This window comes from Lissotriton vulgaris, chromosome 3_1 (assembly GCF_964263255.1).
Source record: "Lissotriton vulgaris chromosome 3_1, aLisVul1.2, whole genome shotgun sequence".
In the NCBI taxonomy this organism is placed as follows: domain Eukaryota; kingdom Metazoa; phylum Chordata; class Amphibia; order Caudata; family Salamandridae; genus Lissotriton; species Lissotriton vulgaris.
This window is the reverse complement of record NC_141689.1, coordinates 1,826,957,044-1,826,975,011: the sequence shown is the minus strand read 5'-3', so window position 1 is coordinate 1,826,975,011 and position 17,968 is coordinate 1,826,957,044. Positions and strand designations below refer to the sequence as shown.

The following is a 17,968-nucleotide window of genomic DNA, read 5'->3' as shown; positions in this document are numbered from 1 at the left end:
CCTTATCGAGCACATTATAAAAGGACAAGAAAAGCTGGAATGGGCTGTGGAAAGCCAGCTAACCTCTGCACAGGCAGACCGAGAACTGTTCACCACCACCATAACGGCCCAGCTGGAAAGCCTGAGGAATGTGCCGCCTTCCACCCAGGTCATCACTGGAGAGACGTGTATGCATAACCCCCATCCCACCGGGGTGGCCCTCCAGAAGTATGTGCATGGCGAGGACCCAGACGCTTTTCTCTTGAACTTTGAAAGGGCCGCCCGTGCCATGAGCTGGCCCAAAGACAAATGGCCTTTCTTTTTAGCCCCTCTCCTCACTGGTGAAGCCCAATCAGCGTATCACGCCGCTAACCCCCTAGGAACGACCCCATATGCAACCATTAAAATGGTCATTCTAGATCATTTGGGCCTGGATCAAGAGGTCTACCGCGTTCGCTTTAGAAAAGAAAAAGGGGTTCAAGGGGAGAACCCGAAGACCTTATTTTTTAGACTGAAGATGGCGGCAGATAAGTGGCTACGCCCTGACCTCTGTAGCAAAGAGGACATTCTAAATAAGGTCTACTTAGAGCAATTCATGGAAGCCTTGCCCTTCGCCACACAACGATGGTTGCGTCAACACGCTGGGCTTTCAGTAGAACAAGCCATTGAAATGGCATCTCACTATGCACGGGCCCAGCCGAAGACTAACCCCTGGGAACTTGAGAAGACTGCCAAACCCCTACCGCTCCCAAAGACAGACAAAAGACCCAAAGCCGGGACCGAGATTCCCAGAGCGTTGCAACCAACGGGAATGATGTCACCCATGAATAGGGGACCTCAATGTTTTGAGTGCGGGGAGTGGGGGCACATAGCCAGAATGTGTTCCAGAAAAAACCACAAGAGGAGCCTATGGAGGTCGGATATCTTCCGAAAACCGTGATGTACTCAGCGGAAATGGGCAGCACTTTCTATGTGAGTATGAGGATGAATGGTTTTCGGGTAAGGGCCTTGTTAGACTCAGGGTGTAGACAGTCCGTGATCCAGACGCGCTATGTCAACCCCGAACAGGTGAATCCCCAGAGTCCGGTATATATCCGTTGTGTGCATGGGGATGTGAAGCCCTACCCTATGGCCTCCATTATCATAACCCTACCAGATAGAGCACCCTGTAAGGTCCGGGTAGGGGTGGTGGATTCCCTGCCGGAGGATATGATTCTGGAAACAGACAACCCCGAATTCCTTTCCCTCTTTAGGGAGACCCTTTCTAGACCTGTACAGCAAGGGGCCTTGCCCACCTACCTGTCCCCCGAACCCTGGGTAATCGATAGGAGCTTTAGATTTGCTCAATCGGAGGATAGGACCCTATTCCACGCCTGGGAAAGCGCCCATGCCTCGGATGGATCCATTACCCCAGCGTACCCCCCGCTTCTTAGTGAAGAATGAACTGCTATACCGCCAGGCCAAGCAAGACGGAGAACTACAATTGTTGGTACCCCGCTCTTTTAGGGAACAGGTGCTCTTCTTCGCGCATGCCCATTTGACGGCCGGCCATGCTGGCAAGGAAAAAACCACGGAAAGCATAGTGAGGCATTTTTTCTGGCCAGGGATCTATCGTGACGTGCAAGACTTCTGTGCCAAGTGCGAAGTATGCCAAAGGAGAAACACCCATCGACCTACCGTGGCGCCTTTGCAAAAGATGCCAATCATAGGGATCCCGTTCGAAAGGGTCGGCATGGATATAATTGGTCCATTACCGAAGTCAGGCCAAGGACACCTGTATGCCCTCGTGATTGTCGACTACGCGACCCGGTTTGTGGAAGCCTTTCCTTTGCGAACCACCACAACCTCGGCGATCGCTGAGAAATTTGTAGAGTTGTTCTCTCGTGTAGGGTTTCCCAAAGAGGTGCTTACGGATCAGGGGACCCCATTTACCTTCAAATTGATGAGAGAAGTGTGTGCCTCTCTAGACATCAAACATCTGAAGACTTCGGTGTACCACCCCCAAACCGACGGGCTCGTCGAGAGGTACAATCAGACCCTCAAGATGACATTAAAAAAATTGCTAACTGCTGAGGGGCCTAGTTGGGATAGACTACTGCCAATCGCACTTTATGTCATAAGGGCTCAGAAACAAAGCAGTCTGGGATGTTCATCCTTCGAGCTCTTGTATGGCAGACTGCCAGGCTCCCTCCTGGAAATAACGAAGGATATGTGGGAAAATGAAGAATCCCAAGAACAGAAGAGCATGTTAGAATACACCACTCAGCTACGGGCCAAACTGGGAAAACTACGTGAATTAGCATATTCCAACCTGGAACACCACCAGGAAAGATACAAAAAGACCTACGACAAAGGAAAGAAGCTGAGAAAGATCAACGTAGGGAAGTGGGCTCTCGTGCTGTTACCAACCCTGAGTAACAAAGCCAAAAATGAGTGGCAAGGTCCGTTTCAGGTGGTCGAAGCCATCGGTCATACTACCTATAGGCTACGCCTGTCGTCTACTAAGACACAAACGTACCACATCAACATGTTGAAGGAGTGGTTGCCCATACCACGAGAGAGTCATTTTGTCAGTGCAACAACAGGCACTCATACCTCAACCGTGGACCAGTTAATAATCAACCAGGAACTGACAACTGAGGAAAAGACGGAGTTCGCGTACGTCCTAGAATCCTTCTCCGACGTATTCTCAGATATCCCAGGAAGGACTAGTCTAGCGGAACACCGGATCGAAACCCTTCCAGGGAAGGTGGTGAAACAACAACCCTACAGGATACCAGCAGCCAGAAAAGAAGCAGTCCGAAAGGAAGCCCAAGAAATGCTTCGGTTAGGGGTAATCCGGCCTTCCCAGAGCCATTGGTCCTCCCCTATCGTGATGATACCCAAACGGGACGGCTCCAAACGCTTCTGTATGGACTTCAGGGCCTTGAACGCAGTGTCACACTTTGATGTCTACCCTATCCCTCGTGTGGACGACCTGATAGAGAAAATAGGAGATGCCAGATACATTACGACCATTGACCTCACGAAGGGGTATTGGCAGGTGCCTCTTCGTGAGGAGGACAGAAAGAAGACCGCGTTCGTGATGGATGATGGTGCCTACGAGTTTACGGCTCTACCCTTTGGACTCCACGGGGCCCCAGCGACGTTTCAATGTCTCATGAACCGGGTATTGCAACCCTACACCTCATTCAGTTCAGCTTACCTGGACGATATTGTAATATATAGCCGGGACTGGCCGGAACATCTGCAACATCTGAAAACCATCCTAACAGCGCTACAGAACGCGGGCCTACACATAAACGCCAAGAAGTCCAGAGCAGCCTTTCAGAGCGTGAACTACCTGGGGTACGTACTGGGGGACGGTGCCATCGATCCACAAAGCGAGAAAGTACATGCGATAGCTGCAGTTCCTTTCCCCTCTAATAAAAGAGACCTACGGGCCTTCCTAGGGCTGGTCGGGTACTACCGGCGGTTCATTCCCTGCTTTGCCGAGGTGGCAGCTCCCTTAACAAGTCTGCTCAAGAAGAACACAAAAGCAAGGGACTATACCCATCCTGCACAAGACTCCCTGAGGGCCTTCCAGCTCCTGAAAGAAACAATGACCACAGCCCCAGTCCTGATCTCACCCGACCACACAAAACCCTTTGTGTTAGCCACAGATGCCTCCAATGTGGGTATAGGGGCAGTGCTCTCCCAAGTCGACAGGGAAGGGGTTGAACATCCCGTACTGTATGTTAGTAGGAAGGTTTTCCCCAGGGAATGCAGATATTCCACTATTGAGAGGGAGGCCTTGGCCATAAAGTGGGCGATAGAGAAACTGAGGTACTACTTAGAGGGTAAACCATTCATCCTACATACGGATCACGTCCCCCTGAAGTGGATACACCAAAACAGCAGTCATAACCCCCGAGTGTTACGATGGTTTCTGTCTTTACAGCCGTACTCCTTTACGGTGCATCATCGGAAAGGAAAAGATAACGGCAATGCGGACTTCCTTTCCCGCGTATTTCCTCTCCCCGAACAGGAGACGCCAGGGGGGGAGGAATGTGACGGGGTGTGCGGACCTAATGTGACAATGACTGCCCCTACGGACTGGTGGTCCACCACTCCCCTCTCACCTTGCCCCTTTTCCCCACAGTTGCCACCTTGTCCGTGGACCGAGGAAACCGAGACGGACTGGCCGGGCGCCTCCAACACACATGGGCCCTTTAAGAGCCTGGACACAGAGGAGGAGGCCCCGCCCCTTGAGAGCGTCAAGACGTCAAAACCAGGAAGGGAGAGTGAGAATACGGACCTCGTTTCCACGGAAGAAGCGGACAACGAGGACGAAGAACGGCGAGATACAGACCCGAGAGGAACCGAGAGCGACACGCCAGGAGGCCAACGTTTCTGCTCTTCGCCCCGCCACGTTCCCACGGGAGGAGCGTGGCTCCAAGAGGTACGGGGCCGGGTAGCGGGTTGGGTCGGGCGGAGGAGTCAGCCCCGAGTATAATTGCACCCGCCTTGTATAAAAACCCTGTTTGTTCACGTGCACTCCTATCACGCCTTTTGGTTAAGAAGCGCAGTGTCACAGTTGGTTTCCCTCACTCCCGGCCCTACCGAGTGTACCCTGAAGCACGTCTCCCCCTGACTCTAGTTTTTCTTTATTTTCTCGGTATTGGAGCGGAAGACTGAGCGGAGAGACGTCCTCTTCCGGATTGCAACGGTCCCTGTAAACTGACCCCGAATAGCCAAGCTGGAGCAAGCTGCATTTCCTTTGGACCCTACAGTGCCCCCAGGAGGGCGTGCAATTCCCTTGATGAAAAAGACATATATACCAATAAAGCCGTCCCTGAAACCTTTACTAAAGGAGCCAGTGTTTCTCTTTTCCCAGAACCCCTACAGTCACTACCAGTTCTGTAGCTGCAACCCCTAACGTTCCGACCCCCTCGGGACACCATCTAATCATGATTTGCAGAAATCGAAAAATGAGGCTAATAATAAAGGAACGAGTGACACTTCCACTGTACATTAGGTGCCACACATAAGAAAAGAACAACAGAGTTTCTACAAGCAAAGTGTTAGTTGTTACAGATGTGGCAATCCTGACCACTTGGCAAATTCCAAAGATTGTCCTGCTGTTCGTGTGCTATGTAGACATCGTGGAAGGAGATGACACTATGCCAAGTATTGTAAATCTTGTTACAGCAGGGAGAAGGTGAAAGTGATATGAGATGATGAGGAAAACATTGTTCTGCAAATATATGATGAAGATGTCAATGCTGTTTCTAGTGCAGGTTGTTCGCATCACTCGGATCTAGTGAAGTTGAATGGTGCGGAGTTTCTTATGATGAGGGACTCTAGTCCCAGGTTGTCCCTAACACCTGTCAGAGACTAGAAGAGTTTTTTCAAATGGGAAATTACACTGTCTGCTCCTAATGTCACACAGAAGAGTTATGGGGACAAACCCCCTGCCTTAATAGGATACTTTGAGGCTGACTGAGTTTCAGGGAAATTACGCCTCAGTAAAGGTGTATGTTCCAGATAAGGGTGATTCCATTTTGAGTTGGCCACACCAGAAGCTATTAGGAATCTTTCTGGATCCTATTTCATCTCCCCAAGTGCAGTTCAGAAAAGTTGATACTATGGCTGAGCAGTTTCAACACATTTTCCCACAGGTGTTGCCAGAAAAAATTGGATATGTAAAAGATTATCTACATCGCATTAGGATGAAGGAAGGAGCCACTCCAGTTGCTTCTAAGGTTAGCAATCTCCTTGAATCTGCATGGAGCAATTAAGTCTGAGCCTAATAGCCTCAAGAAAGAGGGCATCATTGTGGCTATGGAGGTATCGCAATTGGTGGCACCAGTGGTTGTGGCTTCTAAGGCCTCTGGGGAGATATGTCTTTGTGTGGATCACTGGCATCTCGTCAGGGAGGTTATTGAGGAAAACTTTCCCCTACCCAACGTAATGGAGATGGTGATACTGATGGGCCATGCCAAGTAATTCACTAGGTTTGACTTGAAGACTGTCTATCACTAGGTTCGTTTGAGTGATGGTTCTAAGGATTTGACTTCCTTCATTATACCTTTCGGGGTACTTTGCTTCAACAGGATGCTGTTTGGGCTTTCTTCTGTAGCATCTGTGTTTCAGAGACTCATGATCAGTTTATTGGAGGGGATGGTGGGGATGAAATGTTTTCAGGACGTGTGCTGATTTCCAGTGATAACCTGGTTGATCATGTCAACAGGGTCAGAGATGTGCTTCGTAGAAAGTGATAACTAGGGGATAACTTTCAAGATCAGCCAGTGTTAATTTGCTCCATCTCAGATAACATATCTAGGGCATATTATTTTCAGTGAGGGGATCAAACCCAAAGATGAACTTACTGCCACGATATCCGAGTTGCCGCAACCCTCCAAGAAAGAAGAGGTACAAACTCTTCTTGGAATGGAAGAATTATATTACAGATTTGTTCCCAATTTTGCAAGTCGTACTGTGGCCACTGGAGATCTTCTCAAAAAGGATTCTCAATTTACATGGACAAATGAGTGCCAAAAGGAATATGAAGGTATTGAAAATGCGATGTCTACTGCTCACTTTTAAAAAAAAGATTTGTCCCTGGGTTGCCTTGTTTAACACTTACAGATGCCAGTGAATAGGAGCTGGGGGCGGTCCTGAAGCAGAAGAAAGATGCAGAAGAAAGATGGAGAAGAGGTTACCGTAGCTTTTGCTTCTAGGTCACTGATGGGGCAGAGGGTTGGTACTCTGTCATTGAAGGAGAAGCTCTTGCAGTGTACTGGGTAATTGAAACATTTCAACAGTTTCTGAGGGCTGTGACGTATTCAGTGCAAACAGATCACAACCCTTTACAGGAGGTCTTTGGAAAGAAGGGTCTTGATTGTATTTCAAGGATCTGCCAGTGACTATTAGCACTTCAGGGTTTTCAGTTATTTGCCGGGAAGAAGAGTGATGAGGAGTGCTGGTGGATGAAGGATGATGTCAAGGGTGCCAGATCACAAGAGGATGTGTGACAAAGCGTGAATGGGGAGAGGAGATGAGTAAGGATGATATTCTGGAGTATGTGTCAGTTTGGTTTGTCTAGAGACATCGGATGGAAAATGGATGAGACTTTGTTGGATTTGATAAGGAGTTTGATTAGTTGTAGGTAAACAAAGATGTCTAGATGAGTGTCAGCAGATTGGGACCACGTCATAGCAATAGGGAACATTTAATACAACTTGCACATGAGGGACATAAGGGTATTACTAAGACTAAGGAGAGACTTAGGTTTGTGTATTAGTGGCCAGGAATGGATCACATGATTCAGAGACTTGTGAGTTAACGTGGTGAATGCAAGATGAGTGACAAGAATATAAGGGTGAGAATATCTCCCATGGTGTGTCGCAAAATTCTGTCAGAAGTTTGGGAGGAGATTGGTTTTCCTATTGTTGGGCCCATTCATGTGGGCAGTGTCTGCAAATGTTAGTGGTAATGGGCATGCGGTCTCTGTGGTCAGAGGTGGGGGGACAACTGAAATTAATATAGGTTCTGTCATCAGATTTTTGCAGGGGAAGGCAAAACTAAAACTATTCTTAAAGACAAGGGGTTCCAATTGACTTAAAAAGAAATGGAAATATTTCTTGGTGATGGGGGCATATCTCAGAAGAAATGTGCTCAATATCATCCCAAAGCAAATGGACTGGTGGAATGATTTACTAGAACACTGAAAGAAACTATCCAGATTGCAAGAAACAATGAAGGAGATTGGGTTCAAGCTGTTAAGAAACGAGTGGAGGAGTATAGGTTTGCTCAACATTTTACCACAGGAGTGAGCCCTTTTCTTCTGTTCAAAACGTAAGCCCTATACAGCGGCGGATGCACCTTGGAAGAGGGACTACAGTTATAATGAGATGTGTCTTGAGGATGTGATGGAAAAAAGTAAGGCAAGAGAAGTGCATCTGCAGGGAGAAATAAGAGAAAAATATGAGAGATGTAGTCAGGATAAAGATGCCAGAGAGATTAAGAGGCACAATTGCAGTTCAGCAGAACATACAATGCAACAAAAGGCTTCAGTGGTGCCGCCAAATGGATGATGACCGCATCTGAAATTTCAACAGGTTAGCTGTAGTTGGTGACAAGTGAAATGTATTTTTGTTCTTTAATTAGGGGGGGGGTGTGTGGTAATGTGTATATAGTTATTATTGGTCTACCTTGACTGTATTGTGTAGTTTCATTTGACAATACAGTTACCAAGATTAACTCTCTGGCAGTGACAGTTTAAACTGTGAATGTCAGTTAACTGTTGGATCTAACACAGTCTGTGTCTGAAGTTTTCGCTGGGAAATAAACTTCTTTTGGATCATTACATCTGTGTGGCAATCATCTTTTGTTTATGAACTTCACACATACCAAATCCCAATCTATTCCAAATGGCAGCTGTGGATTGGGGGATCCACAAACTCAAACTATTACAATCCTGTAGAGAGAAAGGAATATGCTACTTACCAGTATGCATCTGTTCTTGGCATAGAGGGCTGCAGAGTGGTACATTATGAATAGATCGCCATCTGGTGTTGGGCTCGGATGATTGCACTTTGTTTTTCTCTTGGAGAGTCTTTTGTATCTTGGTGACTCCTCCTTTGGTTGGTAGTGCGCATGGGCATCGGCTCCATCCTTAGATTGTTTTGCCATAGTAGGGTTAGATGGAGTAGTATGATAGAATACAGATAGGAATGCCCATGTAAGTGTATCTAAATAAGATAATGTTGGAACAGACACAGGTTTCTGGGGAGGCTGGGAGGGCATGTACCACTCTGCAGCCCTCTATGCCAAGAACAGATGCATACTGGTAAGTAGCATATTCCATTCGAGGCATATGGGCTGCAGATGGTACATTATGAATAGACTATACAGCAGTTCTCTCCCTAGCGGTGGTCACCCGTGTCTGTTGCAACTGTTTGAAATAAAGTCTTTAATACAGCTTGTCCCACTCTAGCTTGTTGTGTTGTGTGCACATCTACACAATAGTGCTTTGTGAAGGTGTGCGGTGTAACCCAGGTAGCTGCTTTGCATATGTCATCTAGTGGAATGTTTCCCAAGAATGCCATAGATGCTCCTAGTTTACGTGTAGAGTGAGCTCTAGGAGGAACAGTTAATGTTCTCTTTGCTTTTAAGTAGCATATTTGAATACATTTTACAATCCATCTGGCAATGCCCGCTTTAGAGATGGGATTGCCCTTATGTGTAGGAGAAAACGCAACAAATAGCTGTTTTGTCTTTCTGAAAGTTTGTGTTCTTTCTATATAATACAATATTGCCCTTCTGACATCCAATGTATGTAGGGCCCTTTCCGCTACCGTCTGTGGTTTTGGAAAGAAGACCGGTAATTCCACTGACTGATTGATGTGGAATGCAGAAATTACTTTTGGTAAGAATTTTGGGTTTGTTCTAAGAACCACTTTGTTTTGGTGTAACTGCATGAATGGTTCTTGAATCGTAAAAGCTTGTAACTCACTTACTCTTCTAAGTGACGTGATAGCTATGAGGAAGGCCACCTTACATGTGAGGAATTGTATTTCACACCTATGCATAGGTTCAAATGGTGGTCCCATTAGTCTGGTAAGTACTATGTTGAGATTCCAGACTGGGGAAGGTGGTCGTCTTGGTGGAATGACTCTTTTGAGTCCCTCCATGAAAGCTTTAATTGCTGGTACTTTAAACAGGGAAAGATGTTGCCTGTTTTGTAGGTACGCCGCTATAGCTGCGAGATGAACCCTGATAGAGGTATATGCTAAGTTACATTGCTGCAAGTGTAGTAAATAGCAAATGATCTGTTTAGTGGATGCGTCCAGAGGGTTGATGTGCTTACTGTTACAGTGTATAGCAAACCTCTTCCATTTTGCTGCGTAGCATGCTCTGGTGGTAGGACGTCTTGCTTGTTTAATGATTTCCATACATTCTGGTGGTAAATCTAAATATCCAAACTCTATGACCTCAGGAGCCAGATCGCTAGGTTCAGTTGTTTGGGATCTGGGTGCATTATTTCTCCATGGTTCTGTGTAAGGTGCATGTGTAATAATCTTAGCTTTTGATGTGGCACCTGTGAGAGTTGTAGTAGCGTGGTGAACCACGGCTGTCTTGCCCACGTGGGTGCCACTAGTATCATTGTCATTGGGTGCTGCTGCAGTTTCCGAACCACTAACGGGATTAGTGGGAGAGGGGGAAAAGCGTAAGCAAATCTGTTGGACCAATTTATCCATAGTGCATTGCCCTGGGACCGGTGGTGTGGGTACCTGGATGCGAAGTTTTGGCATTTCGCGTTCTGATGATTGGCAACCAGATCTATCTCTGGTTGCCCCCATCTTTGGAAGAATGGCTGCAGTATTTGGTCGTGCAGCTCCCATTCGTGTACTTGTTCTGACTCTCTGCTTAGGATGTCTACTTTCTGATTTTGAACTCCTGGTAGGTGTTCTGCTAACAGATAGATCTTTTGAGGAATGGCCCATCTCCAAATGTCCTGTGCTAGTTTGGATAGTTGGAGAGAGTGTGTCCCCCCCTGTTTTTGAATATAATACATTGCAGTCATGTTGTCTGTTCTGATCAGGACTGCCTTATTCGTTATTTGCATTTGGAAAGCTTTTAGTGCTAGAAATACTGCTAATAGTTCCAAGTAGTTGATGTGCAGTTCCTTTTGCTGCACACTCCACTTCCCCTGCACTGTGTATTTGTCCATATGCGCTCCCCATCCGGAGAGCGATGCGTCCGCTGTTAGTATCACTTGTGGAAACGGTTCTAGGAACGACCGTCTCTTGGAAATGTTTGTTGTGTTCCACCACTTCAGAGAGCGATGCGTACGGTCGTCTACCAACACCAGATCTGTAATCTGACCTTGAGCCGGATTCCACTGTGTCGCTAGACACTCCTGTAGTGGACGCATTTGTAGTCTGGCATGTGGTATTAGCAGTATGCAGGAGGACATCATGCCTAACAGCTGCATAAACACTCGTGCTGGTAGTGAGTGTTGTGGTTGAAATCTTTGTATTTACCTGACCATTGTCTGTATCCTGATTGGATTGGGGTATGCTATGGCTCTTTCTGTGTCTATAGTTGCCCCCAGGTATTGCTGAATTTTGTTTGGTTGCAGGTGTGATTTTTTGTAGTTCACCGTAAACCCTAGGTGGTGCAGCAATTGAATCGTCTTCTGTGTGTTGTGAAGACATTCTTCTTGTGACTTGGCCTTTATTAACCAATCGTCCAAGTAGGGGAAGACATGTATTTGTTTTCTTCTTAGGTGTGCTGCCACCACAGCTAGGCATTTTGTGAACACTCTTGGTGCCGTTGTGACCCCGAACGGAAGGACTTTGAATTGATAATGTTGTCCTTCCACTACAAACCTTAGGTATTTCCTGTGGGCTTTGTGAATTGGGATATGAAAGTAAGCGTCTTTTAGATCCAGTGTAGAAAGAAAGTCCCCTTTCTTCAGTAAAGGAAGTACCTGTTGGAGCGTGACCATGTGGAAACGTTCCGAATTTATGTATGCATTGAGAGGTCTGAGGTCTAAGTTTGGTCTTAGAGACCCATCTTTTTTGGGGATTAGGAAGTATAGAGAGTATACTCCTGTCCCTTGTTGATTTTTTGGAACCTTCTCTATGGCATGCTTTTGTAGCAGTGATGGTACTTCTTCTTTTAACAATGTCAGATGATCTTGACTCATTGGACGCTGTTTGGGGGGAATGTTTGGTGGGGTAGCTGTGAGTTCTAGGCAATAACCATGTTGGATAATTTGTCTCACCCACTTGTCTGATGTGATGTTTTCCCAGACAGGTAGGAACTGTGATAGACGTCCCCCGACCGGTGTTATGTGGTCTGGGGGACGTTGTATTAAGTCACTGTTTTGGGGTTGGGGAGTTGCGGTTGTTATTATTTCCGCGGCCTCTACCCTTGTTGTTGTTACCTCTGTAACTACCTCTTGAATTACCTTTGGGTGACGTAGGTGTGAAAGAGGTGGATTGCTGATTTGTTCCTGTATTTTTTGAGCCTCCTCTATAGGTGGATCGACGAAAGGAATCCCTTTGTGTTGGCTGTTGCAATGCTCCCATTGACTTAGCCGTTTCTGTATCTTTCTTCATCTTTTCTAAGGTCTCATCTGTGCTTGAGCCAAAAAGTGTTTTGTGATCAAAGGGTTGGTTCAATAAGGATGTTTGTACTTCTTGTTTGAACCCTGAGACTCTAAGCCATGCATGTCTCCTTAACATGACACTGGTGTTGATGGATCTTGCTGCAGTGTCTGCTGCGTCTAGGGCGCACTTAATGGAAGTGTTAGTTATTATCTTTCCTTCCTGTATTAGCTGATCTGCCCTCTTCTGATGTTCTTTGGGGAGATGTGTGATGAGTTTTTCTAATTCATCATAATGTGCCCCGTCATAACGTGCAAGTAGTGCCTGTGTATTGGCTATACGCCAGCTATTTGCCGCTTGTGATGCTACTCTTTTGTCTGATGCATCTATTAATTTTGACTCTTTATCAGGTGGAGGGGCCTCTCCTGAACATAATGAGTTCGCTCTTTTGCGAGCGTTTGAAACTACAAGCGAGTCCAGAGGTACCTGCCCTTTGATAAATATTGGATCCTTTGGAGCCGCCTTATATTTTTTTATCAATTCTTGGTTTTAACACCCTAGCCCTCACTGGGTCTTTGAATATTTCTCCTGTGTGACTGAGAAGACCCTTCAGGATAGGTAGAGTACCTGATGTTCTTTGTGCAGTAGGTAGTGTCTCTAATAGGAAGTCCTCTATTTGAGGTTCTGTATGTAGATCTACCTTATGATATTTTGCTGCCCTATTAATGAGCTGTACAAACCCTGTGTTATCAGGTGGTGAAGGCTTTGAGGGATATAACTCTGGGTCGTTGTCATCATCTGACCCTGCGTTATAATTTTCCCATGGGTCATCCTCATCTGGGATAGTGTCATCATCCCCTTGAGGTTCTCCCTCCCCTGTATCACTGTCTACATCAGACTGAGGTGTAGATGGTCTTGGTGTAGAAGGTGCAGGAATATTTGGCATAGTGTGAGGAATAGGAGAAGAGGGTGTGACTTTAGGTCGAGGAGAAGTAGGATGAGTTGTATTTGTCCCCAGTGTTCTCTTTTTTGAAGGAAGAGATTTGTCTTCTATGTGTTCATTCTTCCTCTTCTTCGTCACTACTTTGCCAGTTTGTGGATCGATAAACAAAATCTTTTGTTTGGGATCGGTCTGCTGCTCCTGTGTCGATACCGAAGCCCTCGGTTCCGAAAGGTGCCTTTGTTTTCGATCGTCAATGTTCGGTGTTTTCGGCACCGAGTGTTTGCTCGATTCCAATATTTTCGGTGTCGAGTGAGTCTTCGACGTCGAATCATGTTTCTGTTTCGACATGGAATGTTTCGATGCCGAGCTTTCCCTTGCATGGAGCTTCGGCGTCGAAGTCGATGTCGACCTCTTCTCGGATACGACATGGTGGGAGACCGAGAGTTTCGGTTTCAGTTTCGGTTTCGTTGCCGGGCCCGAAGGCGGGGCGTCGAAACTTTTTTCTGAGGTTTGACCGGGCTCGAAGGCGGGGTCGTTACCACACGGGGTCGTTTTTTTGGTAAGGGGACGTCGTCACTCACGGTTTGTTGCACGTTGAGTTCTTCGACATCCGACTCGTCCCCTTCCGACCCCGACTGATCCTCATGATCCTCTTCTTCATCGAGGTGCTGGTCTTCGAACAGCTCCGGGATCGCCTCCGACTGCATTCTGGAAACCTCGTGTCTTCTAGCTCGACGATTTCTCATCGTCGACTTGGAGGAGAATGCTGCGCAGGCTTCGCAGTCCCTGGATTCGTGTTCAGGCGATAGGCAGAGGTTGCACACCTCGTGTAGGTCCTTGTGTGGGAACTTAGCACCACACGTTGGACATTTCTTGAATGGAGTCTGTTGTATTCTCTGCACTTATGTTTCTCTGTACCTCTTTAAGTCCTACATTCCATTTTCGCTGATGTCATCTTCCCCTGTGTTCTGCCCTGTCAGTTAGCTCCCTGCTTTCTGATGGGAACACCAGTTATTCTCTGTGGTGCTTAATAAATACATATTAAGCCTTATATCTGTCCTCTGGCTTCATTTACAACACATGGCGACGATGAGCAAAGGGAGCTGAACAACCACAGAGGGAGGAGAACTCCACTGGTGAAAAGAACCACGCAAGTTTGGAGGAAAAGAAGAACCACGCATTTCAAATCAAAAGGAACTGTGAACAAGGAACAGAAATGTCTTTGCAACTTTAAAGATTGTAACAAAAAATAAAAAGGGGAAGAAACCCTACGCTTAAAAGACAACAAAAGAAGTCTGCAAATTTCTCAAAACAACTGGTGAGTTTGAGGGAACATTCGCCTGCATATACCTTGCATCTAAATTGAATTGTGACTTTGTTCGTATTGGGATTGTGAAAGGCGCAGTCTCTGCAGAAGAAATAGAATTTGTTGCTAAACAGAGTGAACTGTTACAGTGATGGTGTGCACCTTTTGTAAATCTTGGATTTAGATGAAACTTTAACCCGTTTTGGAAATTGAGGAGAGCGCAACATGTACAGAGTAAACTGAGTTATTTGACTTTTGAGTTGTATTTGTACCATGACTGCATGACTGTAGGCATCTTTCAAAGTTGACCGGCATCACCAGTACAAACGGAGACACTTTCAAGACTGCATTTTTCAAAATCCTGCTCGAGCAGAGAGACACGAGCTTACTCACCGTTCGAATCCAGTGACATTTTTCCGAACGGAGCCATTGATGCTTCTGCCGGCCAGCGTCAAGAAGGAAGCATTCGGCAGTGAAAGGAAACAAGCGTCATAGGCGGCAGTGACGTAGCGGCAGTGACGCAGTGACGCAACGTAGCGTACGTAGCGGCCATCTTGAAGCTTCACATGGTAACTAGGCAACGAACACGGTTTTCAAATGACTAAACAACGCTTGGAACAAACATCGTAGCAGATAGAAAAGGACGCTTCCGGTGGCAAATTTACCTAAAAACGAGTGACTGCAGGGAGAATTAAAGGGTGAGGAAATTATTTGGAAATCGAAATAGTTTTTTTTTTAAGGCTCAAAGCTAACTATATTGACAAGTTGCTACTAATACAATCCATATTACTAGACTATAGAGTCTAGAATTTATGACATTGAATTGATTAGCTTACCTTGAACATTTTCATGAAATAATATTGTGAGATACTGAACAGAAAGATTGAGGAAAGCATATATTCTTTTGGGTTGCGCGTTTGATGTGGAAGAGTAGACACATCAATTAAGACTGATCACCTCTGTGTTGAGGAAAGTAGTGCCCTTACTATTTAATTTTAAAGAATTTTGAAATGGAGAATCTTAATATCATTGTACCTCCTATGTTCCTACAAACTACTGGAGATCCACCCATCGAGTGGGATGAATGGATAGACATTTTCGAGAACTATATTGAAGCACTTGATGGGAAGGATTTCAGTGCTACTAGAAAAAAAAGCTCTCTTGTTAAGCGCATTAGGCAAGGAAGGTCAACGTTCTTTTAAATATCTTCCGGTAGGAGTAAACCAAGATGGAAGGGCAATAACCAATGTGTACACAGAAGCTAAAGCTCGCATGAAAAAACAATATGCAAAGGAAGTAAACATCGTCATGGTGAGACACAAATTTTACACTCAACCCCAAAGGAATGAGGAATCAGTAGATCAATTTGTGGCTAGGTTACGTGAGCTGTCAATTAAATGTAATTTTGGAGAGATAAGGGACGAAATGATACGAGACCAGCTGATAGTACAATGCCGGAATAAAAAGATGCAGGAAAAACTGTGGGCTGCAAAAAATCCTACCTTGCAAATGGCCATTGACATTGCGAAAGTGGTTGAGGAATCGAATGCATGTATGAGAGAGATGGAAAGAAAAGATAACACAAAGGAAAATGTACAAGGGAATGGAGTTTCTTGTGTTGAACATGATGAAGTTGCTGCTGTGAACAAGAAAAGTGTAGATCTGGGAGAGAGAAGTCAGAGGAGATTTAACAGTGGGTTCTCAGGCAATGACAAGAATAGATTTCAAGGAAGAATGTGCAGTAGGTGTGGGAGTACTTTCCATAGTTCGGATTTCAGGAGATGTTTTGCAGTTGATAAGATGTGTAGGAAGTGTGGGAGGAAAGGTGTGTAGAGGTGCAAACGCTGATAAAGTGGCAGTTGTCGAAAACAGGGAAGAAGCAAGAGACATTGTCAGTGTTGAGGGTGCCAACAAAATATTGTGTTTAGGTGAGGATGGTGTGAATGAAGGTGAGCCTGGTAGAAGATATAGGCCAAAAGCTCTATTCCTTATTGATAAAATTGAGATTCAGTTGATGGTTGATCCAGGGTCTTTGTGGACTATTATCCCCAAGGATATGTATTTAGCAAATTGGAAGGATGTGCAACTGTTTGCTAGTGATATTAGTCCCTGTGGATATCAGGGTGAGAGTATAGATGTGATTGGATTTATGGTATGTGTAATATCATTCAAGGACCGTTCCGCTAAAGGAAAGGTGTATGTAGCCAAATCTGGTCCTGCAATTTTAGGATGGGGGCAACAGTATGACCTCGGTATAATCATAAATCCCAGGGCAGCACAACAGGTGATGGTTGTAGATAGTACAACCACGGATTCAATTGTTGAAGGGATGAATGGTCTGTTTGACGAGCATATTGGAGAGTTGAGAGGTTATGTGCATAAAATTGTTCTGCGGGATGATGCCATACCTATGCAACACAGGGTGAGGAAGGTTCCATTCATTGCACGCGAAGAAGTGAAGAAGATGCTGAAGGAGATGCTAGACCAGGGGGTGATAGAGCAGATCGAAACGTCACCCTGGATTTCTCCCGTAGTTATTACGACCAAATCTGATGGAAAATTTCGTTTTTGTGTGGACCTTCGCACCCTGAACCAGAACATTGTAGTAGACAACTTCCCTTTACCGAACATCAACGAGTTGGTTCTATCACTAAAAGGGGGAAAGTACTTCTCTAAGTTGGACCTTCGCAGCGCCTATCACCAAATAAAACTACACCAAGACTCCAAGGCATTGACCGCGTTCATAACAACTGAGGGAATATACCAATTTACACGAATGCCTTTCGGACTTGCCTCTGCAGCTGGGGTGTTTCAAAGAATGATGGGGGCTGTACTGAAGGGTGTGAACAACGTGGTGTATTTTCAGGACGACGTTCTGATATTTGGAGCGACTGTTGAAGAACACAATGTGATTTTGAAAACTATTTTGGAGAGGATGGAATAAGCAGGATTGACTCTTAAGAAAGAGAAATTTAAATTTGCGGTGGAGGAGGTTGAATACCTTGGATATACTTTGTCTGTTGACGGGGTAAAACCCAAGAGAGACTTATTGGACTCCATCAGGAATGCACCAGCTCCATGTGACAAAGATCAGTTGAGGTCTTTCCTCGGCCTCATTGAGTACTACGCTAAGTTTGTCAGAGATTTTGCAGAGAAACCCGAAAAGATCAAAGTGTTGTTGAGGAATGGATGCAAGTTTGTGTGGGGTGTGGAACAAGAGGAGTGTTTTAAAAAAATCAAGGTTGAAATTTGTGAGGCAGGCATCTTAACACCGTTCGACACTAACCGTATGTCAGTCTTGACAGTGGACGCGAGTGCTGTGGGGGTTGGTGCGGTTTTGGCTCAAGTACACGAATCTGGACTCAAGACTGTAGCTTTTGCTTCAAGGACACTCACTACGGCCGAGAGGAATTACTCTATAATCGAGCGGGAAGCCCTAGCTGCAGCATGGGGTTGTGAGTATTATAGGATGTACTTGTGGGGGTTTAAATTTACGTTATTGACAGATCACAAACCCTTAGTTAAAATCCTTTCACCTGGCGGGGCTGGCAAGGGTTCTGCCAGGTTAGCTAGACTCGCTGCTAGGATCCAAGAGTATTTGTACACTGTTGAGTATATTCCGGGTTGGAGGAACTGCCA

At 45.7% G+C, this 17,968-nt stretch overlaps 1 protein-coding gene and 1 pseudogene across 3 annotated transcripts in view; one reads left to right on the top strand and one right to left on the bottom strand.

Moving 5' to 3' along the window:
• The window catches only part of ARHGAP10 (Rho GTPase activating protein 10), a 1,108,509-nt gene that overhangs the window by 606,972 nt on the left and 483,569 nt on the right, over positions 1–17,968 (bottom strand). The window lies entirely within an intron of this gene.
• Positions 269–1,688, top strand: LOC147728506 (uncharacterized; annotated as a pseudogene).